This window comes from Lissotriton helveticus, chromosome 6 (genome assembly GCF_964261635.1).
Source record: "Lissotriton helveticus chromosome 6, aLisHel1.1, whole genome shotgun sequence".
NCBI lineage: Eukaryota > Metazoa > Chordata > Amphibia > Caudata > Salamandridae > Lissotriton > Lissotriton helveticus.
The window spans coordinates 1,290,455,749-1,290,482,159 of NC_136067.1; the positions used below are offsets into that span (position 1 = coordinate 1,290,455,749).

Sequence of the window (26,411 nt, forward strand, 5' to 3'; positions counted from 1 at the left end):
ATTGCCCTGATTTCAAGTAGGACAGTGTTTCCCAAACCCAGTATAAATCCCTGCTGTCGCAGGGGTAAGAATTACGAGTTGTGTGGTATTTAACCCACCCAGTAACTATCCGGAGCATTACAAACCTCACCCTCCATTAAACTTGGGCAGGTCAAGCGTTCAGAAATGTATAAGGGAAAAGTGCACAATATTTAGTGCACAAATCCGATTTTAGAACATTGTACACTAAAATCCACATGGTATTCCCCCAAAACTTTTAACTGGCGCTATTTATTGCACCAGATAAATAACGTAACCTGGGGTATTGTTATTTATGAGGTGCAATAAACAGCCCCTAGATTCTGACAAACTGAGTTCGGGCCAATGTGTTTTCTCAGATTTAACCATTTGGTTCACGGTTATCAATTAACTTATATTGGTGGAAGTGTTATCCCTTATACAAGGTTCATCTGAGAGATATCCAGTAAAATTTCTGTTACAAAAATACATCTATATATTCAATAAATATTTAAAGTTAGACAGTACATCTGTGATAGCGGTTTCAAGCTGTTAATCCAATCATCTTTACAAGGGCCAAACCTATTGGCTTTGGTGATGGTTGTTAGGTTTTATGGCTTGGCTTGCAGAAATGCAGTGGAGGGAGTGGAAATAGAATGGTGTGAGTACGAGAACAGTAGGGACTTTTAATATGGCTGATGTAGACTCTGCAGAAGGAGGTTAAAGAGTGTTGGTCAGCTGTCAAACTGAGATGTCACCCTAGTGAGGTGGGGAGGCAGTTACTTTGCTTATACTAAGGCTCATGGACACCTAGCTAGCTATGCCACTGTTCTAGTCTTTCCTGTCTATGATGGAGTGGATACAATGCAGGGTGCACTTCATACATGCTTCTCGCTGCAACACTTCTGGTTTATGGCTCATGTAGGTTCCTTTTTCTTTAATTTAGATCACAAATTTGTATTGATTATTCTATTTAATTGTGTTTATTATTGTCTAAGGAGGGCAAGATCCACAGCTGGCAGGGGGCGCTAGGTGGCGCACTAGCGAGACGGCCTCACTGGAGTGAGGCTCACGCAGCCCAGTGTTATAATCCTTTAAATTATCCTACAGAAAAAAACGCAATTGGCCGGAGGAACAACAACATCTGCAGACTCGGCGAAAATTTGGAGAGAAACGGCCTTCGCCTGCCAGAGATATGGCGAGTTGAAGATTACACCGTGTGAAGGCGCGGACATCCCAGGGCGAGCAGACGGGGAGGCGCAGGCTAACAGAGACCGAGGCTGCGTTTGTGACGAGGAGGCCTGCCAGTGAAAAAACACGAGGGTAGTGATGGTGGAGCTGCCTGCAATCGGGCGCTGAGAGGTGGCGGACGGGGGATGAGCCAGCGCAGGAGTGCACAGAGGGACACGTTGGCAGCACTGCAGGTGGGCGGTAGCGGCAGACAGGACTTGTGAGCTGCGGGTGGAGAGGCAGGTGACACGGGGCCCTACCGCGGTGAGGTGACAGCGGGTACCGTGCTGATCTTCCCTGCGTGAATCGGCCGCTGAAGCGGAGGCCTGCTGTGGAGATCAGACGGCCTCTGGAACAACGCGGGGGCCCCCGCCTGCCTCCGCCGTGTATTGCGGGCATATTGGAATGCGGCAGTGAGTGCGGTCAAGTGTAATAAGGAGGTACCTGGACGGTCAAGAAGAGGCCGATGCAGTGAGGTGTGCCCCTCCCCCGTTCCACGTAGCAGGCAGCAGCGAACAAGTCTCTCTCGAGGCACCATTTTTTGCCACTAAAGACCCTATGTGCACCATATTAAAGGAGGAAACAGCGGGCAGATTGTGGTGCTGCCTACAGGAGTGTGCTTGACTGGCCACTGGCAGGGTGTACAGATTTTGTTGGCTTCAAGAGCGCAATGCGCCCAGTTGCAGCACGGGGGCCCCCTGGGATACGCGCCCCCTCCTCCTGGACATAGAGCTGGTGAGGGAGATACGCGCTGTCGGATTTCGCTTAGGAAGGAAGAGCTTACACCATTAGGGCGGGACTGTACTGGAACAACGCTGGTCTGGAAGCACCAGCCCTATTACAGATGGGTGCAAGAGAGCAGAGTAGACTGTGAGGATATCTCTGTGGTAGACACGGCTGGGCACGGTCGTCAGCTGGTCAGAACTGCCCCCACCCGAGCATTCCTTTGGAGAACTTGTTAACAGGGAACAGGTTGCTTGCGACTACCCAGCGCTGAGAGAAGGACGCAGGGAGATCTGCGTAGAGGATGCGCCTACCCGAGGGCAAATATGTATAAGCCAGACACACAGCAGCCAAAATTTAACTTTGACGCTGCGAAAAAGACCAGCCGCAACTTGCAGAGCGACCAAGAACAGGATGGAGGCGTAGAAGCCCAGAATGGAAACACAACCCAAACAGAGGACGTCCAGAGTATCCTGCAGGAGGTTAGGCAGTGATTTGCCACCCTCGTGGACAAAGTTGATCGCCTGTCATCGCGAATGGACGCACTAGCGCACAAACTAGAAGGCCAAGAAGGCCAAATAAAAGAAACGGAGTGGCGCATCTCAGACTCTGAGGACGTGACGACAGACCACACTACGCAATTGGCCCGCATGGATCAGCTGTTGCGGGTGACTGCGGCCAAAAATGAGGATTTGGAAGCGCGTAGTCGGTGCAATAACATTCGCGTGATTGGAATTCCGAAATCCACCAACACTGAGAGGATGGAGGAGTACGTTGAAAAACTACTGCCGACGGCGATAGGAGCGGAGTCCTTCTCGAGTCAATTTATTGTAGAACGTGCCCACAGATCACTGGGGCTGCCCCTAGGCCCATAATAGCGAGACTTTTGAATTACAGAGACCGTGATGTGGCCCTGCGAGCGGCACGAAGTAAACAGACTCTCTCATATGAGGGGAACACATTCTCCATATATCCAGACTTTACGCCCATGGTGCAGGAGGAGCGGCGAAAATTCCTGGATGTTAAAAACAAACTGAGGAAGGCAAAGATAGATTACGCGCGGTTGTACCCGGCGCAACTCAGAGTTACGCATCAAGGCAAGCAGAGATTCTTTACAAAACCGCAGCAAGTAGAGGAATTCCTCAAGCATGTGAAGCGCACGAAGCGGTCAGATGGTGCTAAGGCTGCATCACAGCATTCTCTATCAACGGGGGCGGAAGAAGACTCACAATGACGCCTGTTTCACTGCTAAGATATGTTTATACTTTTTTGTTGGATTTGGTGGCATGGATACGCAAAAGTAAGGACCGTAAACCATAACGGCATGAGACATGACATAGTGGGTACAATAATTTACTAGCTCTGCACACTGGGCACCCCCAGACATCCATGGGTCCCAGGTGTAATGCCTGCGGTGGGGGCTCATGGGGAGAGGGGGGAATGTGTGGCCACCTTGTAATGTCCCCAAAGGGTATACCCATGATATGTATGTTGCGGGACATGAAGGTTGTTAACAGGCCAAATTGGTTGTATTTGTTATTGGTTGGAAAGGGGGGCGGGTGAACATTTCTGGCAAGTTGGGGCTGCTTCAGTGGGTGGCGGGGGGGGAGGGGGGAGTTGGAGGTTGCACATGGTCATTGACATACAAGATTGTCTTTTGCGGGGAGTGGTCAGAGTATTGAATGGTTTCGCTGGTTCCCAGTCACTACTGGCTCTGATGGTCCGCCTGAGGCTAGACCGGGGCCTGCCCTGCGATACTGAGGTTCTGACTGTATGGATGGTACCTTTCCGAGCTCATGACTCCTACTGAAATTAATAGGCTGAACATTCTCATGTGGAATGTAAGAGGGATGGGAGATCCCCGTAAGAAGCGCCAGATATTAGCGTATCTCGATAGACATCAGGTGCAAGTAGCAATGTTGCAGGAGACGCTCCTTACCCCACAACACTCCAGTACATTTCCGTGCAGTTGGGCAGAGCATAGAATCTTCTCCTCTTATTCCTCGTACGCTTGAGGCGCAGCTATCCTCGTAAGAAAACGTACACCATTCACGCTAGCTGGAGCCGCTTGGGATACACAAGGGATGTACTGCTTAGCTTGGGGTAGGTTGGGACCCGATTCCGTTACTCTGGCTTGCTGTTATGGGCGGAATACGGATGACCCGCAGTTTTATGCAGACTTGTGGGCGAAGATTATTGACATTGGTTCCAATCACATAATATGGGGTGGAGATTTTAACATCTCATGCCCGCAGAACATTGACAGATCTCACCCCGCCCCCCCATCACTACACCAAGGCAAGTGCGACACTACAGCGCAGGCGGCGTCATGGGTGCGTCTAGATTACATATTCCTCTCTGAGGGGCTTGATCCGGCCATCTCACAGGTGCATCACTTAGCTCTTACCTATTCTGATCATGCGTCTGTCAGGCTCTCTCTGTCCTCGGCGGACTATGGCCCGCAGAGAGGTAGTTGGAGGTTGCAACCTAACATCCTATTAGATACGGTATTCCAAGAGGAGCTCCGAGAGGAGGTACAGGATTTTTTTGTGCGTAACAAAGACTCTGTTGACAGTGTGGAAACGGTTTGGGAGGCGTTTAAGGTCACACTAAGGGGTTTTTGTATAGCGAAAGGAGCTGGCGTAATCAAAGACATTATGCACACGCTGCGTAAACTTTAGACCCAACTTAAAACACTCGAGGCGACAGTTTCCACAACACCAGATGGCACCACACAATCAAAGATTAAGGAAAAACTTACAGAGTATATGGACGCGGCACGTAGGGAATCGCACTTATGGGGGAAGTATTGGATAGCCCATCGCTACGGAGAAGGGGAGAGGCCGGGGAGAGCATTGGCAGAAACTATAAGGCGGACGTGAGGTTCCAATGTGGTTCTGGAGCTGGAGGGGTTGGATGGGATTATGTACAGGGATACTGCGAGCATGTTGAATACTTTTGTTGCACAATATGAAACGCTCTACACTACTACGCGGACGGACACGCTTGATTTTGATGCTTATTTGGGGATGTGACCCTGGGGTGGCTAAGTGATGTGCAGCGGCAATTTCTATGTGCCCCGTTTGAAATTGATGAGGTCAGGGAGGCAATCATGCATATGCAATCTGGGAGAGCCACAGGAACAGATGGCATCCCAATAGAGTTTTATAAAACCTACATAGATATGATGGCCCCCATATTACGGGAAGTCTACGAAGATGCGCTGGAAGTGGGGCATCTACCTCCCTCTATGAGAGGCCCTCATTACATCTCTTCTAAAACCGGGGAAACCGCCACAGAAGTGTGATTCTTACAGACCCCTGTCGCTACTCAATTGTGATGTAAAGATACTCGCCAAGCTTATCGCCACTCGTCTCAGTTTTCTCCTGGAAAATGTAATCCTACCGGAGCAGTCGGGTTTTGTTCCTGGCAGAGCGACGTCCCATAACCTGAGGACACTTTTCACAGTTTTGAATAATGTATCATCAGAATTGCCTTTGGCAGCTGTCTTTTTAGACACCACGAAGGCTTTTGACTCAATAGAATGGGACTACGTCTTTGGGGTAATGACGCGCATGGGGTTCCTCCCTCATTTTCTTTCATGGATACGACTGCTCTACTGCTCGCCGGTGGCCAAGGTACTTGTTAACGGCAGAGTCTCCCAGAGTTTCTCAGTTACCATGGGCACTCGGCAGGGCTGCCCCCTATAACCCTTACTTTCTGTGATAGCAGTTGAGCTGCTGGCGGCAAAACTGAGGCAGCATCATCTGGATAGAGCGTTACGATGTAATTTGCGGCAGATATTGATCTCTCTGTATGCCGATGAAATTACGCTCTATATACGTGACCCACAGCACAACTTAAACCCCATCCTTAGGGAATTCATAGTGTTCGGGAAGCTCTCGGGGGTCCAGATTAACTGGGGCAAGTCTTGTATATTCCCCCTCACTGATGCTACAACTCGCTTTCCATTAGGTTACCCGATGGAATGGTGCAAGGACGAATTGAAATATTTGGGCATCCGCATAACAAGAGATAGGGACGAACTGATGCGACTCAATTATGGGACCACTATGAAGCGTATAACGGACAATATATCGTGCTGGATAATGCTCCCCCTGTCTATGGTGGGGAGAGTCTCACTGATTAAAATGGTGATTCTGCCCCAACTGCTTTACTTGTTTCTGAATATTCCGTTCCACCCGGGAACATATTTTTTTAAACAGCTGCAGTCCGAACTGACGCGGTTAGTGTGGGGAGGGAAGCACCCACGACTGCAATGGAAAGTGCTTATTAGGCCTATTCCCAAAGGGGGGTTCGGTATCCCCAACTTTGAATTGTATTATCATAGCGCACAGGCGCATTATGCCTACTTTTGGGTGCACCAACCACGTTACATGCCTCAGGTAGCGGGGCAGCACTGGCTCGCCCAGCCAGTTCCTATTGATGGCGCACTGTATGGTCCACTTTCCAGCAGGGATGAGACGTCAACCACTGTTACTTGCACTATCACAGCATGGGCTTATATAAGTAGGATGCTGGATGCGCCTATGCTGTATTCGCTGTTGCTGCCGCTTGTGTATCATCCAGATATGCCTCATCTACGGGAAGTGCTCTTCCATGAATTTAAAGAGCGTACGCACATACGTACCTGGGGGGACGTATACCACGAAGGGCAATTCCGCTCGGCGGCACATATCTTTCAGTGTTTACAACGTACGCCTTTGGATACCTTTCTATACCTCCGTCTTAGACACGGAATCCGCTCTATTACCCCAGATTTCCCTACGGAACCACGGACTCTTGCACCATTGCAACTGGCACTTCAGGGCGAGACAGCTAAATGCCTGGTGTCGGTGATATATAGAACAGTGCACACGCAGAGGGAGGAACCAGCCGCATTAGCAAGAACTAAATGGGCTCAGGAACTAGGTGGGGACATAACAGATGAACAATGGGCATTCTGTTCACAGCAAACTGAGCGGGTATCGGCCAGTAGCAGGCTGCGAATAATTCATTATATGTTCCTGCACAGATTATATTATACCCCAGCTCGGATGCACAGATACAAACTAAAAGACACGGACGCGTGTGACAGGTGTCGAGCCCCTAGTGCTGACTTTCTGCATCTCGCATGGGACTGCAAGGGCATCTACGCATACTGGCTGTTGGTCTTTGAAGCTTTGTCCTCTATGGTGAATGAGCGGATTGAGCCGACACCGTTCATGGCTTTGTTAGGGTATGTTGTACCATTACGGGTGAAGCATCGTAAGTTTGTAGCCTTGGCGCTGTTACAGGCTAAGAGGAGAGTGGCATGTCGTTGGGGGAGGGGAAGAGCACCAAAATTCAAAGTGTGGATTAACGACCTAGTATATTGTCAGGAGCAGCTTGCTACTTGCGCGGAACTGTTACCTATTACGTCCAGACCCACGGATATATGGGCCCCACTTGCAATGTTACTTATTATCACACTCTCAGACAGATCCCTCATTGACTGATGGGAATACTTCCACACCATAGGGCGACTCGCACACTGATGTTTGTTTTAATAGTAGTCTCTGGTGGAGATAGACTGTAGGAATGTTGAGTTGGATGAGTGGTGATAGCAACCACTCTTTTATTTTTTATTTTATTCCAATATGACCGAAATGGGCTACAATGGAGTACTGTGGCGATGTTCATATTAGATGTGTGATGTACATAAACCCTGCGCCCTACTAATTAGAAGCATTTCTTTTTCTTAAGACCATGTACCTGATTTGGGTGGCAAAATGCTGAAACCATTAAAGATGGGTTGATTGTTGTATCTGAGGAGCATGTTAAAGACAACTGGCTACGGCTCTGCAAAACTGTCACATCAAGCTATTGTGAATATGTATGAACATGTGTACTATGTTTGAGAAAATCAATAAAAAGAAATAAAAATAAAAAAGATCCACAGCTGGCAGGTGTTAAAGGCATGTTTTATAAGCAGTTTTTTTAGCTGGGCGATGACAGAGGACACTAATATTTAAGGAATAAACAGTGGTTCTGATGAATGACACTACAAAATAAAACATTTTAAAAGCAAAAGTCAACAATTTTGAAAAAGCAACAGACATGACAGCAAATACAGAAGAATCAAATCACAGAATGTTCTACATCATCACTTTAACATGGCGGGACAGAAATGCTGGCCAAATAACACAAAACAGTAAAAGTGAAACAGTGTAAAAAAAAAAAAGGGATTTAGTATGTACCAAGAAGCATGAAAGAACAAAGTATGGAGGCAAACTTTCTCGACAGAGAATAAAGGGATAAGGTTAATTGTTTCAGAAGGTTTTTTTGTGAAAGAAAAAACTGAAAAACTACTGTTGGATGTATCACGTTTTTCTCCTGGTCAATGATTACTGGCCAGTTCTGAACTGAGTAACCTTTGTTTAACACTAGTGTCCTCTCCACAGCATCTAGTTCTGTACAACTCAAAAGTGTTAAAGTGTTCTCAGGACGACAATGATTTTCTTGGGCTAGCAAGGTCGAAGAATGACCGCTTAATATTAAAATCGGGGGTGCGTGGCCTAGATGACGGAGTGAGCTGATGTTTCCTGCTCGAGCTCTGCTCCCGACGGGCCTATAGCACACTTAAAAGCACCCACAGCACCTACATCCGCTACCGGAGCCTGAGGGACGTCGATGTGCTCTAGGCTGAGAGCGACCTTCCCGCTTGTCAGTGAGGAGAGGGGCGTCCTTCAACTTTCCTTCGGCCCCTGCGCCACAAGGCGGTGAGGATGCCTCCCACAGAAGCGTGACACCTTGTGCGGCCACTGACTTGAAGATGCGCAGCATACAGCTGCCGGGTCTGTACGGTGGCCTGTGGCGTGCAGTGGCCTCACGGAGGAGAGACCCGCTTGGTTCCCTGCTGCCTGGAGAGCCAAGGCACCAGGGGCGATATCACCCGGGAGAGGCCCAAGAAACAGGAGGGCGCCCGTAGATCTTGTCCGGCACGGATCCGGGCACCCGTGAAGAGCACCCAGTCTGGGAGCGCCCTTCCTGTCGAGGGGTGAGCGCCGTGAGGCCTACCTGAGGGGGAGCTGGACGACTACAGGGCCAAGGTACGCGCTGCTTTATCGGCACGCCAACAGGAGGTGCTCAGGCCTGTGGAGCGAGCGTACAGCAGCACCGTGTCTGCGGCCCCCCTGCCGGGCGCCTGATACTACGTCCGGGTTGGGGGAGGTTGTGATGGGTGCGGCCCTCCAACTTCTTGGGACCTACGGAGGAGGCCCCGGACTGGTCCAGAAGTTTGGTGTGTGGAGCAGTGGGGGCACCGGGATCTCGCTCCTGTTGCCGGATCTCCTGACTGCGGTTCTTGAGCACAAGAGGTCTGAGGCGCTGGGGCACTCAGGGGCACTGACACTCAGCAACGCTCCTGGGAGATTAGAGCCTAGAGGCACACAGGAGCAACTGCGAGGGGGGGATCAACTGGGAACGGTGCCGCCAAGCGCAGCTTGAGCACAGTTACACCGGGTCATGGGCAGTCTCCTGCGGCAGGACAAGGGCCTTGACAGCAACTGGTATGAAGCGAGAGGGCCCGCTGGGGCGTAGCCCTGTTGCTGCACGACGACAGTGCAGTTTGTGGAGAGTCCAAAAGCGGAAAATAGCAACTAAGGGAGCGGGAGCCCTAGCTCACACGACCGGAGGCCGTCCTGAACCGCGCTTTCCATCACCCCAATGCAACTTCGCTCCACAGGCGGGAAAGCCTTGGGACTCGCACATGACGACGGCTAAAGGTAAAAAAGACCAGTCTGTTAGAGATCTTCTTATGAAATCGGCTGGGTTCCAGTCAGGTCTCGGCTGAGAATAGCTCAGATACAGCCGTGACACAGGAATTTCTAGAGGCACGGTTTGCCTCCCAGCGAGAAGACATCTTGGCCATCAAGACGGACCTGCAGGCGGACCACTGGGAAGTACAGAGAGATTTGGACGCAGTTGGAGAAAGGGTGGCCGCTCTGGGGGACTCCACAACTACCAGGGACGAAGAGATTGCTGCACTCCAGCAGGAAATCCTGTGTCTGCGGGATCGGCAATTGGACCTCCAGTCGCACTCTGAAGATTTGGAGAACATGTCGAGGAGGAACAATGTCCGTATACGTGCTGTCCCCACTGAAGCAGAAAGGGAGGATCTGGAGGGATATGTCCAAGAGCCCTGCCGAGCAGTCCTGAACGCAGCAGCGGAATCCTCAGTCAAGGTTGACTGATGTAATTGTGTGGGCCTCCCCCGACAGCCAAACCGCCCTCCAGCAGACATTTTGGTGTGTGTGCACAATTTTAAAGTGACAGAGGCACGTTCCTGTCAAGCTCTGTGTTTCCCGGGAGCACACACCTCAGCTATTCCAAGACTTGGTAGCTAGTACCCTTCAAAAGAGAAAAGACTTTCGCCCTGTGACCAACCACTTCAGATCGACTAACATATCCTGCTCCAGTGCACTCCATGACCGAGGACTGTAAGGTGCTGAACATGAATTCTGACAATCTGACCGCCCAGCCTGGTGCCTCGGAGCCGGGGACGCACGGGCCCTCTAGACGTAGTCCCTGAAATGGCCGGGATCTTGAGCGCCTTTGCCCTGATCCTACCACGATGATCAAAGAGCACTCAGCAGTTCTCCGGACCCTCGCTGGCATGGAGGGGGAATCCCTGGACTCGAATGACTGAGGGTAACGTATGAGTGGGCTCGTCTTCTCTTACATGAGACCAGCGGGGGAGGAGTGTTTTCTCTCAGCTGAATGGGGCAGTCCCTCACTGTTTTGGCAGTCTCCACTTCTTCTTGGCCCTCAGTCGAGATGGACTTTGTATGCCTGCCTTTGCTGTTAGTTTATTGTTTTATGGTTTATTCTTTTATGGGTGGGGGTCCACTCTCCAGTGAGATTTTTACTTGTGGTCCTCCTGGATGGCTCCGTACAGTCACATTTATCCCTGTTGTCCCTTCGTGGTCTGTCCCGCTCCCTCGGCGCGATAGCTTAAGACATATAGCCCAGTAGGTCTTTCCAGCCTGATAGAAGTTATGGTAATTAGCTGTAATGTCCGAGGCCTCAACAAAACTACCAAGCGGAGGGCAGTGCTCTCCTTACTTGAGCACTCGGAGGGAAATATAGGTTTACTTCAAGAAACCCACCTCCTTCATTAAGATACACACTGTATGCAATACAGGGGGTTTCCCTTGCAGTTTTGGACATCGGGGACGAGTAAGAAGGGCGGGTGGCCATTTTGTTTACCAGACACTTTAGAGGTTCCGTAGTGGGCTCTGTGGCAGAGATTAAAGGGCGCCTCTTAGCACCGAGGCTACAGATTGGCACCTCCAACCTCACAATAGCTTCAATCTATTACCCAAACGAACATCAGGAGAAGTTCCTGACAGAGGCCCGGGCCGAGATGCTCTACACGCCGGACTCCTTGGTGGTGGTGGGTGGCGATTTAAATTTGGTTATAGACACGGAGATGGACCGTTCTAGCCCGAGGTCTGGGGGGGCAGAAGCTATATCAGGGAGCAGCAGGAAGTGGTTGGAGGATTGTGGGATCAGTGACATATGGCACAGCCTCCACCCCAATGATAGACTACACACATTACTCGGCAGCCCATAAGTCCTACGCCCGATTGGATCACTTTCTTGTCACCCAGGCCGCGTGGGTATGCACCCAGGCATCAACCCTCGAAGCCTGGTCGCTTTTAGACCACGCACACAACACTAACTGTACGTTTGCCTCCCTTGAACCCTTTTCCCCCTACACTGCTGCCTGAGGGACTCCCTATTGCAATCCCAACAAGTGGTTGAGGATCTTCGGCGTACACTGAAAGAATACATAGCATTTAACAATGATGGTTCCACAGCTTTAGCCTCAGTTTGGGAGGCTCTTAAGCTGGTTTCGAGAGCGGCCCTGATCGCTAAAGCGGCTTATGATAATAACACCCGGCAGGCCAATAGAGAGGAACTTGTCAGGAAACACACCATTGCCTCAGTCCTACATCAGCAGTTACACCCTTCACAGAAAAGAACGCGAGTGATTATCAAACCCAGTGTGGTAAATCATTGGTACAATATAATATAGCCAATCACCCATTACAAGATGGCCGCTGCATTTGCGGTAGTTTTGTACGCTTAGAACATGCCTGCACAGTCTAGTTGTCAAGTGAAACTCGCATGATTCTAACTGCGCACTTCACCTGAGTTTTGAATCAGTTAGCATCTTGAAACCGTTTCATCGCGTTTTATGAAGAACAGGAGTTTCGGTTTACTTAACCAGAGTTTAGGAGCGGAATAGTTTTTACCCGCTCTTCACAGTTTCCGGGACCTCCATTCTGAGTTAAAGAGGTTGTTGTGAAGAACAGAATTTCGTGAGTCATATCGTCTTAATCACTCGACTGCCATTTCAGCATTCCAAAGGCAGCCATCGAGTGAAACTTCAGAGTAGCGGTAAGAAGGACAGAAGCTGACAGACTTCCTTCAAACCGGAACACCAGAGCAGCGAGAAAGGAAACTGGGACGAAGCTAAAGTAAGACTTTTCTGAACAACGTAGCAATATTCTACGCCAGTATAAGTTTAGCAATTTAGGAATTGCAATTTCCCTCTTGGCGCTTTTCCTGTGCCTTTCCTCCCCTTTCCTTCCTACCCTGTCCCTTTCTGCGCGCTTCTTGAGAGGACTAGAACTAACTAGCAAAAAACTATTCCTCATCAAACGAATATTGCAAGTCTACAAAAGAATTAAGAAGGATTAAAATACAACTAAGTATTTATGGCAATAGAAGATAGTGGAGTTATTTTAACGCAATACCACAATATGCACACACTATAGAAGAGAGTCTAAAACTTTGAAGACTGCTGGTAGGAGGAAATCTAACTTAGAGTCAATAGATACTCTGACTGCTAAGTTGGTTGTAGTGTTTATGTTCTCTCCCATCTGTGTATTAGGCACCCAGTGCGCAACCAGGAACATTACTACAGAAGAAAACTGCAGTATAGTGAGGGTGGTAGCTGTTGACGGAGTGTCTCTTCTATCTCTCCCATTCCCCCTTTCCCCCTATTGGTGACGTTGCTTGATTAGTAAAGCAGCAGCACAGGTGGGCGGGCATAGGGAACACCGTCTGTTCTGCTTCTGCAAAGACTGAAGGGTTCTTGACAGAACTAGAACCCAAAGTTAGAGTACTCTAAGCAATTCACAAGAGCATGGGCGCCCCCTGGGTCTGGCGCCAATTGGAGAAAGAGCGGCTCCACCTGAAGCGTCTGGACATGGATAGGGTTGAACACGCAGTGATCTGGTTGAAGCATAAATATTTGTGGGGTGGAACAGGGGACATTGCATGCTAGCACACTGCCTCCACAGTAAACACCAGGCCCAGGCTGTAAAAGCGGTGCAAGGGGAGTGGGGTTCTGAGATCACTGACAACTAGGGCATAGCGGCGGCTTTTCACAACTTTTTATGCGGACCTCTACTCTGCTAAGTCCTCAACCCTTGTGGACCCCTGTGATTATGTCAACGGGGCCGCGGTCACCCCTCTCCCGCTCAATAAAGCGGATGGTCTGGAGGCTCCGATACGGACTGAGGTGATATCTGCTATTGCCTGCCTGAAGGCGCCGGGCCCGGATTGTTTCAGTGTGTTTTTTTACAAGACCTGTTGCGCAGAGCTTGCCCACCTGCTTACTCAATTGATTAATTTGTTTGCGGATACAAGTACTCTCACGGCTTCGATGTTGCAGGTGACAATCTCGGTCATTCCCAAACCAGGGAAGGACCCTGTGTTTTGCAGCACCTATCGGCAGATTTCTTTGTTAAATATTGATGCAAAGCTGTTCTATAGCATTCTGGCCCACAGGTTAAACCCTCTGATGCCCGGTCTGATAGACCCGGATCAGGCGGGCTTTATACCGAATAGACAATGTGGGGACAACACCAACTGGATTTGTCACCTGATCAATAAAGTCCAATGCTCCAAAGAAAAGTCGCTGCTGCTGCCAGTTGATGCCGAAAAGGCAGTTGATAGCGTGCACTGTCCGTACTTGTTTGCCACTCTGGAGACCTTTGGCTTGGGCGTGAGGTTTCGCAAATTGGATAGCGAACATTCAAGGTAAATGGGATACTCTCTGGCAAATTTGTAGTGGGGAGAGGCAGGCATGGCTGCCTCCACTCCCCCCTTACTTTTTGCTCTATATATGGAGCCCCTTGCTCAAAAAACTCGACAACAATCCATGCGCACAGGGCGTCCCTTTGGTGCCGATCGCCACTTAATCAGCCTTTATGCTGACGATGCAATTTTTTCAGTGGTGCAAACCTTGACTTCTTTTGGCCATTGTAGAGGACCTGCACGCCTTTGGTCGGGTACTCAATCTAACCTCAACGCAAACTACTGTCGACACCCTACGCGTTCAATTTGACTTTCACTGGGTGACGGATGGCATAACATACCTGGGGTTGGTCCTTCATAAGAGTCTCAGTAAGACAGCGGAAGTAGATTATATTGCCTTACTCTCTCGCATCCATAAGGATCTAGCTCAGTGGCAACGTCTGCCTCTATCGTGGCTCGGAAGATTCACTGTGGTTAAAATTTATATCCTTTAGCGGCCCCTATACATTTTCAAACCCTCCCTTTAATACCCCCATTGAATACGCTCTTGAACATACAAAAAGAGATAGAGCGTTTCATTTGGGTTATGGTCTCCCCCAGACTACAAAAGTCTCTGTTGCAACGCCGTAAAAATGTTGCCTTGCAATGCCAAATATCGCTCAATACTTTCAAGCCTCTTTGCTGCGCAACCTAATGGAATGGAACCGTCCATGGGATAGGGTGTCCAGGCGGGCAAACCTTACAACGATTCCCTCACCTATGTCTCCCATCTTTTCGAACCCCGATTTCCCTATCGCGAAAGATAAAATAGTGGGTTCACAGTGGTTAACTGGCAGCTGTAAGCACCTGGGGCATTAGTTTGATTCCCTTTGAGCAGCTCCAGGCGGATTATGGTCTCACCGCCTCGGACCACTTCCTACATGTGCAAATGCTGCACTGGGTGACAGGCCATCTAATACGCTCCTTGGTCTGCAGACCAATGCTACCCTTTGAAAATGGCTTTTTTTTTTAAAAAAGATGATCGCAAACTTATCTCGGAAATGTACATGTTTCTCACTCAGGGTACTAGCGGGACTCGGACTGTGGGCAGAGGCAGTGGGAGGCGGAAATCAGATGAACCCTGTCTGACAAGGAATTGGAGGATATTTTTTATAGGACCCACCACACCGCACTCTCCATGGGCCACACAAAAACTTCATTTAAAACTGTATCTTACTGGTATTACACCCCGGCTTGTTTAACTAAATAAGAACTTATTGCGCGATGGTCTCTGTTGGCGAGGCTGTGGGAGTCCAGGTACTCTCCTTCATTTGCTGTGGAACTGCTCGAAGCTCAGGAGATATTGGGATAGGAGCCTCGATGAGATAGATAAAGTTTTTGACACTACCAGCCCCAGATTCCCTGTAGACACTATTTTAGAAATGCCAAACAACGTGACTTTACCCTTGTGTTCTATCAAGGGTAGGCAGATTTACCTGGCATTGAATGCTGCTCACCGGGTGCTTTTATCAGGTTGCAAAACAGATAGGATCCCGGACCACATGCAATGGCTTCATCAGCTGTGGTCCCTCCTGGGTATGGAGAGGCTGTCCATGGCCACCCTAAGGGACAAATCCGATAACGCTAAGATTGGGGCCCCCTTTATTTCCATCCTATCTACAGAGTTTCGGGAACTGACCTGGCCTGCTTACCTACGGATTTTTAAACAGATTCCGGAATGTTAGGCGGTGGTTAGTACATACAGGCCTTTGATGGGTTCCGAGGGACAAGGGTTGTTAGTAGCTACCACACCGGACTACATCCATACCAGTAAGTGCAATCATTGGCTCACCTGGGAAGATTGTTGGGGAGGGGTAGCGAGAGGGTTTCTGGTCCCTTCATTATGGACCTGTTGTTGTTCCTTTTATGTGTTTTTTGCTTTCTTTAAAAGGCAGACCTTAACTCCCCGGGCTTGCTATAGCGAGTCTTTGGCTCATCATACGCTTGTATGCTCTGCCTACTGCAGACCATCCCTATTCTTCAAATTATATGAGACTTGGATCATTTAAAGTTTCTTCTTGTTGAACATGGCCGGCCCATGATGGGTTTTAGGCGGCATGCTGTGCAATCTACCTATACAGATTGTTTGTAATCCATTGGCTCTTCCCTGCCTTCATGACTTCTACGCAGCTGACCTGCTGGTTTGTAGGCAACGATTCATCGCACTGTCATGCTGTGTTCTGCTAATAAAAATTGATTTAATTCTAATATTGAAATCAGTTACAGTTTAGAAAGTCGGACACAGTTTGACAATCAAATAAAGATGAATGTCAAGCTAGTACTAACTTTTTCAAAGCCTATAAGCAAGAAAACTTTATGTTGGAGATGGCCAAAAAAACACATGCAAAACAGTACATGTATACAATAAAACCTTTGAAATCCACAATGATATTGGTCTAAAAGGAATAAAAGAAGGCCAAAATAGGCAAGGATAAAAGAAACATACAAGTGCTATACAAAGTTAAAAACAGTTGAACTTAATTTATTATGCTAATGATTGGTCCATATTTAAAACTATGAAACAAAAGGGGAGCTTGGCCCTGATGGACAAATGGGGAGGCTGGGCCTAATTTGATAATGAACATGGAAAGGTGCCCCACCACTTACTTTTTATCCCTCTTTTAAGGAAAGTTGAAGACGCTGTTTGTCGTACTCAACTAGGTATTTTTATTTTTACCAATCACTTTTTTAATTTCAAAATCTGTTTAGTCAAAAACAACCTTATTATAGACAGACAAACACATATGTACAATATACATTCAACATGTAATGTGACTTATCTACACAATAACGTGTTAACAAACAAATTCTCTTCACTATTGACAAAAAAATGATTGCGAAAACGTTATACAACAGACAGTAATATTTACAGTATACTGAATGGAAAACACATTATCAAGTGAATCAAACTTTGTGCAAAACACAAGAAAATTGGTGAAAAAGTAGGAAAAATTAGGAAAGGAACGTGAAGACAAATTCGAAATTAATTATCAGCCAGCGAAAGCTGGTTTCCAAATTGTCCTTTTCTAATTGGCCGACGCGTTTCGAATCCAGGGAATTATGTTCTGGATTCTCATCAGGGCGCAATTATTCTGTCGGGTCTTCAGCAGAAACAAATTCAAAGGACAGTTATGCGTGCAGGCTGGAACGACTCCAGGAGGAGTCAGAGGGGCAGAACTACCGTCACCTGATTCACTGTTTAACGGGGGCAGTCGCCTTTAGTTGAAAAAATGAATTCTTTTGTAGGTTTTCAGGTCAAGACGCTTCGGATTTCAATTGCTCGGTGCGGGGGTGTGTCTCTGCGGGCAAGCTTTGCTTCAATGGCAAACACAAGCGGTTTTGGCCGGACTCCGATATACTACGTGTTACTCGACGAGGCTTTCCAGCAATCTGCAGGGATCCAAAGATGATCCTTGGATCCCTGCAGATTGCTGGAAAGCCTCGTCGAGTAACACGTAGTATATCGGAGTCCGGCCAAAACCGCTTGTGTTTGCCATTGAAGCAAAGCTTGCCCGCAGAGACCCACCCCCGCACCGAGCAATTGAAATCCGAAGCGTCTTGACCTGAAAACCTACAAAAGAATTCATTTTTTCAACTAAAGGCGACTGCCCCCGTTAAACAGTGAATCAGGTGACGGTAGTTCTGCCCCTCTGACTCCTCCTGGAGTCGTTCCAGCCTGCACGCATAACTGTCCTTTGAATTTGTTTCTGCTGAAGACCCGACAGAATAATTGCGCCCTGATGAGAATCCAGAACATAATTCCCTGGATTCGAAACGCGTCGGCCAATTAGAAAAGGACAATTTGGAAACCAGCTTTCGCTGGCTGATAATTAATTTCGAATTTGTCTTCACGTTCCTTTCCTAATTTTTCCTACTTTTTCACCAATTTTCTTGTGTTTTGCACAAAGTTTGATTCACTTGATAATGTGTTTTCCATTCAGTATACTGTAAATATTACTGTCTGTTGTATAACGTTTTCGCAATCATTTTTTTGTCAATAGTGAAGAGAATTTGTTTGTTAACACGTTATTGTGTAGATAAGTCACATTACATGTTGAATGTATATTGTACATATGTGTTTGTCTGTCTATAATAAGGTTGTTTTTGACTAAACAGATTTTGAAATTAAAAAAGTGATTGGTAAAAATAAAAATACCTAGTTGAGTACGACAAACAGCGTCTTCAACTTTCCTTAAAAGAGGGATAAAAAGTAAGTGGTGGGGCACCTTTCCATGTTCATTATCATATTTAAAACTAGGCAAGAGGCATATAAACAAACTTTAGAGTAGGCTTACTGGGAATGAAACAATTTCATTAGGTTGGGAGGGTGGGGGTGCTAAGGACAGTCTACTTGCCCACGTTGAGAGTGAAAAGTAGGAAACAGAGAAAACAATCAACTGGGAGGGATTGGACTTGAGTATTTTTGAGGCAATTCTGAAAGTCCCTAACCCCCAGGTTGCAGCACATAGGCAAGATCCATGCCCTTCTGTAAGCATGATATTGCGGACAGAAGAATAATATGTGATCAATAGATTCCTTGGTCTCAGGGCAAAATGGGCAATTCATACCTGCTTTGGAAAAGGGGCTATGCCACCTTCGCTTTAAAGGTGCGAAGCGGCAACATACAGATCCAAAATTTAACAAAAAGAGACCATGTGAGAGGGGCTCAATGAGGTCCATATTGGCTTCCAAGCAGTAAGCATCCTGAAATTTTGAAACAGCTGCAGTCAGGGTAGCCGCCTTCCCAGATCTGTGGAGCCCTCCATTCGCAGCGTTCCAGTACATCCCCTTGAATGCGAGCTTGGAGACACCACATGCAGACACCAAATTATCCCAAAAGTTCACACACCCAATTTCAGATAGACAGCGTTTAATGCAGCCTACCCATGGAATTCCACAAGCCCCAGGGCTATTAAGGGTTTCGTCAAGGCCCCAAGGAAAGGGCACCAATGCCTCAGGAGACCCGATTCTCCTCCAGTACAGCAGGGGTCTGAGTCTAACTGTGAGCGATCTAAGACCAAGGTCTAAACAGAGGGGGGACTAGACGTTCTCATGCCCAGAGAGTTTCCCTTCATATAACGACCCCCCAGTGTTTGTAAGCTATATATTTGCCATGCAGGGTATATGGGACGAAAGCTGAAGCCCGGCAGGACCCTCAGGATGCCACCTGAATAGTGTTCAAGCCTAAGTTTGCACTTCTGGATCGGGGGACCACGCAAAGAGTTCATTAAGGGTGAACCCTAGATAATCAAATGTTGGACCCCTCGCCAGAGGAATATTATTGAGGACAGGGGGGGGACCAATTGAATGGTAAGGATTCAGGACCATGTACTTAGTTTTACTATGGCTGATCTACAGCCTCACTGCCTGAAAAACACAGCAAACGGGTCCAACAAGATTTGGATGCCCGGAGGGGATTTCGGGACCAGCAGCATGTCCGCAAACAGTGCAGGGACCTTACTCTTGGCCAGGGACGGGGCATCATGAATACATTTCTCTAAGTGCACCACCAGGTCAATGATAGATAACAGTGTCTGTGCTTAGACGCGACCCTGCATAACAACACTAGATACAGGGATAGGTTCCGTCAGCTACCCATGAGGACGAGCTCTGACTTGCTTTTTTTTTTTTATCTATCTTTCAGAAAAGTATTAAGATGGATGACGAAGAAACCAAACCGGAAGTCCCATCAACTTCTGTAAGTTGAAAGGCCCAAATAACATAATTGTTACCACCTCTAGGAGCTAGCTATTTTGCAACAGGACTCCTAAGGCTCACAATAACTACAGAGAAACGGTGCTTTGAAGCAGCTTAAAGCAGAGGTGCTGGACTGCATTCAAATTTACTGAGATCGTCTCCAACTCGCACAGCAATTAATTAACAGACAACAGCAAATCTAAGAGTGCTTAATCAAGTATGGCTTCAATGGAATTTGCAAAAACAACAGTTGATGAACAGAATGCAGAACAATGTCATACATTCACCCCAGTACAGAGATTTGGGCCTAAATCCATCGTTTTTTTACTCACCACACTACCCCAGTTCAGACATGGCCATATGCAAATCAGCCTTGACCCTGTGCCTCATGGCAACAGTCCAGCCCGAACTGCCAAGCCATATCTTCCCTGGACCTTAATCAAGCTTCCTAGGACCGGTTTCTGGCTATCAGCCATGATAGCTTGACTCCAGTGGCATGGAGCGCACGGGACTCACGTCTGAGCATACCCGTCCCACTCAGGGTGACAAACATGGCCATATGCAAATCAGCCTTGACCCTGTGCCTCATGGAACAGTCCAGCCCGAACTGGCAAGGCTGATTTGCATATGGCCATGTCTGAACTGGGGTGGTGAGCAGAAAAATGATGGATTTAGTCCCAGATCTCTGTACTGGGGTGAATGTATGACATTGTTCTGCATTCTGTCCATCAACTGTTGTTTTTGCTTTTGTCACCCCGAGTGGGACGGGTATGCTCAGACGTGAGTCCCGTGCTCTCCACGCCACTGGAGTCAAGCTATCCTGGCTGAAGACAGCTGATAGCCAGAAACCGGTCCTAGGATGCTTGATTCCGGTCCAGGGAAGACATGGCTAAGCAGGTCGGGCTGGACTGTTCCCATGAGGCACAGGGTCAAGGCTGATTTGCATATGGCCATGTCTGAACTGGGGTGGTGTGGTGAGAAAAAAACGATGGATTTAGTCCCAGATCTCTGTACTGGGGTGACTGTATGACATTGTTCTGCATTCTGTCCATCAACTGTTGTTTTTCCTTTTTTTCAATGGAATTTGCTGCAGCAGTATACTTGTGATTTCTCAAGCAAATCTTAGCTGAATGTCTCCTAATACATATTATGTGTACAATCAAACTCCAATCAGCAAATTGGTCATCCAAAGAAATCACTGGACCTCTGCCTTTATGCTTGCTAAAAAGTTACAGGGATTTGTGACAAAACCAATATCAGGTCAAAGGCCCACAACACAATATGAGACTGTCTTCTGCCAGATGAAGAGTGAGTAAATTCTCAGGAGGCAATACTGACTTAATATCCATATGTACACAAAAGAAGGAACATTCTCAGCTTGCCAAATGCTAAAATCCAAAAGGAGGATGTGCAAGGGAACAAAGGAGCAGAGCAATATAGTTGCCTCACAAACCAGATAGTTTATCTTATTTATAACTTTATTTATTTTTAAGGTGATAAATGGTAAAAAAAGAAAAGTATTAAAATCACGTTGCATGTGCGAGGTATTCCACAGCATATTTATGTGTGGAAGGTAAACTTGATAGATTAAAGAAAACTAACATCTGGTACAGGTCAAAAATGCAGAATCAATGATGAAACTAGACAACTTAGGGCTAATGTAGGTGCCCTAAGTAGGTGGGCTAATACCGGTCAGTAACGGCCGAAAATCGGTACATTTCTCGTTACCGACCTGTATTTAGCCCTTTGCGATGTAGGAGGCTGGATTTAAGGATTCGGTAATTTACCAATTCGTTATTTTAAGGAATCGGTAAAATATAGATTCCTTAATTTAGGGAATCAGTAAATTACCGAATCCTTAAATCCTATGTAGGGAGCACTCAAGTGAGTGCATTTTTGGTTTAAGGATTCGTTATTTACCACCAACTACAAGTTGGTGGTAAATACTGAATACCTTTAAAAAAGCAATTTTGTGCTTTTTTAAAAGTGCCATGTGGCAGACAGACATGCGCTTAGGGCATGTATGTGTGCCACATGTGCACACATGCACGATTCAAGGGTGCAACAGGGTGTCAATGTGACACCCTGTCACCCTTGAATATGCTCCCCCTGTTGCCGATTCGGTATTTACCAAATCGGTAATAGTGAATGGCTTCCCATTCATTCCTATGGGCCTCCAGGCCCATAGGAATGAATGGGAAGGTATTCCTTATTACCGATTCGGTAAATACCGAATCGGTAATAACGAATATTTCCGAATCAGTAAAATTTACCGATTTCTTTACCTACATTCTATTTACCGATTCTTAAATACCGAATTGGTAAAATTCGGTATTTAGGAATCGGTAAATAGAAGTTACCTACATCTAGCCCTTACTTGTCAAATACTCTAACAGACAAGCTTAGAATTGAATACATAGTAGTAATGAGACATGACATAAGGTAAATGATGATAGGATTAGTGAACGGGCAATCATTTTAGGAGATTTTCACGAAGATTGGAAAGTAATTGTGGCAACTATGAAAGAAGGAAGATATTAGTAGAAAAGGAAGGAAGAAGAATAGTTGAAGAAGACAAAAAAGGAACAAAGTGAAAGCCCTGAGGCCTTTGTCATTCAGTGATCATCAGACAGTCAACATGCATCACAACCATCAGCGAATGGGATGTCACTCTAGTAAAGAGCGTGAATATTCAGGAACAGACAAATATCAATACTCAATAGCAAAACTATAATTTATGTTCAGGTTTTCAGATTCACGCAGGCTTGGATCTTTGTATGTGTAGATCTGTGCTGTTCCTCAATTTAGTTCCTTGTGGGAAAAGCTGTGTCGGACAGTATCACAATTACACATATCTATTTAAGATATTCAACACCCATCAAGAATGGCGTGATAGGGGGCATGGCCAACCAGCGAAGAAGATGGCCACTTCCTAGAGCGGCTGCGCTTTCCAGAACTCTTCCCCAAGTATATCCGTACATTAATCTGTTGCAATCTACATGAAACCGAGAGCCTGAGAGTGGTGAGTGACAGGGGAAGCGTGCGGACCGAATTTCGCCCTCCGATGAGGCCATTGGGGTTGAGATCGGACCTGTGGCCTGCGAACGAACAAGCAAGCCTCGATTACGGGAAATGAATCCGTGGCAAACGCCTGACAAGTGGGCGCGGATCAAGCGAGTGCACTAGACAGTCAACAGGACGGCCGAAGGATACCACGATGATCCGGAGAGCGGACCACTGAGTACGCCTGGAACTGCGGGAGAAGCGAGGCCTGGCAACAGTAGCGGAGCTACATGACATGACAGTTGGATCCGGCTGCTACTCACAGGTCAGGCGCAGCAAGAGCTCCAAACAGTGTCAAAGATCCCAGAGGGCTAGGGAAAGATAAGTGGAGGCGTATCAGGGACCGAAGACAGAGGCGCTCTGCCTTGTGTGAAAAAGCCCCAAGCGCAGCTAATTAACGGCAACCTGTGAAACATATCGGCAAGAGGGAGGAGGGCCCCTGTGTGAACGGACCCCATCCCGAAATCGCTGGGACTACAGAAGGGAATCGAACAACAAAGAGTCCAACGCAACAGAGAGTGAGCGTCGGAATCTAGACAGCGAACCAGTGAATCAAAACATCTAAGAGTTTCAGGGAAACCTGACAGGTCGCGCAGGAGAGTACTTGAGGCCTCGAAGCCCACTTTCCCCACAGGACAGTAAGACCAGTCTCCCGAGGGATGATGGAGGCCCGCGGCCTCAAGCGATTGCACCAAACCAAACTGGACAAATTTGCCCTACCAAATGGCCAGGAGGGGATGGACCCTTCGAGACGAACTGACGGCGACGCTTTAGCAACAGGGAATGAGCTAAACCCTATCACTACAAGACATTATGGGCACAATACAGGGATTATGAACGGCCCTTGAGGGGCAAATAGATAATGTGGGAACGGAGGTGACCCTGATAGGTGTGGATCTACACAATATGGATTACCGGCCACAAACAGTAGAAGAAGCCACTGGGTGATTCGCACAGGACACCAAAGCGCTGCAGGAAAGAGTTGGGGAGCTGCAGACCATGACGATTAGCTTGGAAGCAAAGCTGGGGGATCTCGAGGGAAGGTCAAGCAGGAAAAACGTGCGCATCCTGGGGGTGCCAGAAAGAGCAGAAGGCCTCACCACGGACCTTTTTGTTGAGGAGCTCATCAAGAAACATCTACAGCCTCGGGCCTCTTGAAAGTATTCATAGTGGAGAGAGCCCATAGAGTGCCGGGAGGGACAGCAAGAGCCGGGGCCCCACCGAGACTGGCCCGTCTTCTTAACTATAGGGATTGAGATATAGTACTTCAGACGGCCATAGTTGCCCCTCAGGCCTGTTACGAGAACACAAAGGTATCCTTCTTCCCCGACTACACCCAGAAAGCACAAAGGCAGAGGCAAACATTTCTGGCCGTGAAGAAAGAATTGAGGAAAAGGGAAGTGAAATACTCAATGATGTACCCAGAAAAGCTCCAAGATGAAGACGGGGGTAATCATGGTTTTTCGAATCTCCAGAAGAAGCATGGGCATGGTTGGAGGGCTGGCGTACAGTAGGGCGCTCCCCTGCTAAATGGGGTCAAAAAACAAGGCCCAGGCAAACGTTGAAATCAATGGAGAGAGTCATTGGGGGCACAACAGAGGAGATGCCAGCACACTGAGTGAGAAAGACTAAGCTTCAAGATGGGCGACTTGTGTAAGGTGAGACTGATTAGACAGAGTGGGTGGGGGAGTGACCCCTCTCGAAGCTTGCCCCACGCTTGCCTTTCACGGCCAACAAAAGAGGCAAGGTAAAATGATTCTCAAGTGAGAAACCGATCGTTGAGTAACGCACCACGCAAAGACAGACATTGGACACAGTGGAGTTAAAGGGTTGGGGGGTGATTGCCAATTTGAACGTGCTCTGATGGGGTTAGATACTGGGAAAACGGGAGGTACACGTCCTCCTGACCTTATTCAAATGGGGGAGGGTCGACAGGCACTCTGCTGAGTTGGGGGAGGCGGGCTGGATGGGTCCGCCTGGCAGGGTTGCTGGGTAGTTTTAAGGGATCCAGGTGAGAAGTTAGACACCCCATTGAATGAGTTCATATTATTTTTGATGAGACGAATTGTGATTGTAAAATCACAGAATAATCACCATGCATTAGCACAAACACCTGTAGTTCACTTTGCAAGATGTAATTTAGCTGGTCCTAAAGAGACAAATGTCTCTGTAGCCCAAACACAACATAATCCACTCCAATATCCAACATGGCCCACAAGGTGACACCGGAACCAAAGCTGCTGACGTGGAATGTCAACGGCTTGGAGGACAAAATAACAAGAGGTATAGTGCTGCAATTTATAAAAACACTCACCTGATATAGTCCTACTGCAGGAAACTCACCTGCTGGGCAACAAATGTAAGGCGATGGACAGGTGGGGATATAAGATTAAGAGCCATGCAGGATTCACTGATAGCTCTACGGGCACAGGGATACTCCTTAAGAAACGACTCCCACTGATAATTGAAAGGACATGGGACAGATAAATTGGGATGGTATGCAGCCCTCTCTGGGAAATGGAAAGGAGAAAATTTAACATACTCACGGTATATGAACCACCATCCCTGGCAAGCTCAACTCTCCCGCTCCTGGGAAAACTACTAGTAGAATTCCCAACAGGCCACCTTATCATGGGCGGGGATTTTAATAGGACGTTAGATGATACACTTGACAGACATCCAGGGATAAAGTCCCATGTAGGACAGACACAATTAGCTGACTTTCTCCGAGCTCTCGGCCTCAGTGGTGTTTGGAGAGCCCAGAACCCGATGCAGAGAGAATATACATTTCACTCTAGTATACACAATAGCTGCTCTAGGATAGACCTCCTAATCACGCCCTCTGCCCTAGTTCAGAGCCTCAGTGAAGCCATACATCTCCCACAGGGAATATCAGATCACTCCCCAGTCTGGGCAAAGTATTCAGTTGGCAAAGACCCTGTAACATAACTGTCATAAATGCCATGTACCTAAAAATACCCCATATCAGGGAAGAGCTTAGGAAAGTGACTAAGAACTATTTCACAGAGAATGAGTCCTCGGTGACATCAAAAATCATAAATCTGGGAGGCATATAGAACAGTTATTAGAGGGCAAGGACTAACCTACATGATGGGACACAAGCAAGATAGAAGGAAGGAGGTGGAAACGAGTATAATGGAGTTAGAACAAGTAGTATGAACAGACAGGGATGACAACAAAGACATACTGAGTCTAAAACACCAAGAATATAGAGACCTGATGGCAAACGCGGCGTGGGCATCCCGGGAAGAGACGAGATATTGCATATATGAGCACAGGGATAAAGCAGGGAGGCTCATCGTCTGGCTCGAGAAATAAGAAACAGCCAACAGATGGGTGGCATCAATTCAATCTGAAGACGGGGAGATCCTCACCGACCCTCAAGACATCGCGGAGGAATTCGCCAATCATTATACCAAGGTCTATACATCCGACTTCCCCATTACAATTCAGGAGGCCCTTAAGCTGCTTACAGATAGACTCCTCCCCCTACTTACTCAAGAAGATGTACACGCTTTAGATGAAGAGCTAACAACCGAACAGCTACA

At 47.6% G+C, this 26,411-nt stretch overlaps 1 protein-coding gene across 1 annotated transcript in view; it reads right to left on the reverse strand.

Moving 5' to 3' along the window:
• The window catches only part of TMEM87B (transmembrane protein 87B), a 376,065-nt gene that overhangs the window by 135,921 nt on the left and 213,733 nt on the right, over positions 1-26,411 (reverse strand). The window lies entirely within an intron of this gene.